Consider the following 802-nt stretch of genomic DNA (forward strand, 5'->3'; position numbering starts at 1 on the left):
TAGGCCAGCTAAAGTTACTTAAGCCAGCCAAGGTTAAGTCTTTCTGCCTACAGTAAAACCTACCCTAGCATACTGCAGTTCTGGGCACCATCCACACATATCCATAGACCCCAATGATTGCCAATAAAATGACACGCCATCTGTGGTGGTTTGAATAAAAATGGTCCCATAGGCCCATAGGGAGTGGCACTATTAGAAGGTATGACTTTGTTGGAGTAGGTGTGGCCTTGCTAAAGGAGGTGTGTCATTAGGAGGTGAGCTTTGAGTTCTCAGAAGCTCAAGGCTAGCCAGTATCGCAGATCACGACAATCTCGTGCAGCCAACAGATCCAAATGTAGAACTCACTTACCTCTCCAGCATCATGTCTGCCTGCTTGCTAAGCCGTATGTCACCATCACCATGCTTTCTGCCATGATGATAACGGACTAAACCTCTCAACTGTAAGCCAGCCTCAATTAAATATTTTCCTTTGTAGAAGTTGCACTGGTCATGGTGTCTCTAAACAACAATAAAATCTAGACTAAGACTCTATATTGTACCCTCTCACCAGAAGTTAAAAGCATGGACCAGACTATCTTGCAGTTCCACCAGGGGCATCTGTATAAACTGATGACATGCCACTCCTGAGGTATGCTTAAGGAGAAGGTTTTATTCTAAGTATGAGGGAGAGAATAGCCAGAGACATCTGGAAGATTCCAGAGCAAGGTGACCAAGTAGTGGACTGAACATGGCCAGCAGACCTGAGCTGGCCATGAGAGGAGAGAGAGAGAGAGAGAGAGAGAGAGAGAGAGAGAGAGAGAGA

Source organism: Mus caroli, chromosome 19 (genome assembly GCF_900094665.2).
Source record: "Mus caroli chromosome 19, CAROLI_EIJ_v1.1, whole genome shotgun sequence".
NCBI lineage: Eukaryota > Metazoa > Chordata > Mammalia > Rodentia > Muridae > Mus > Mus caroli.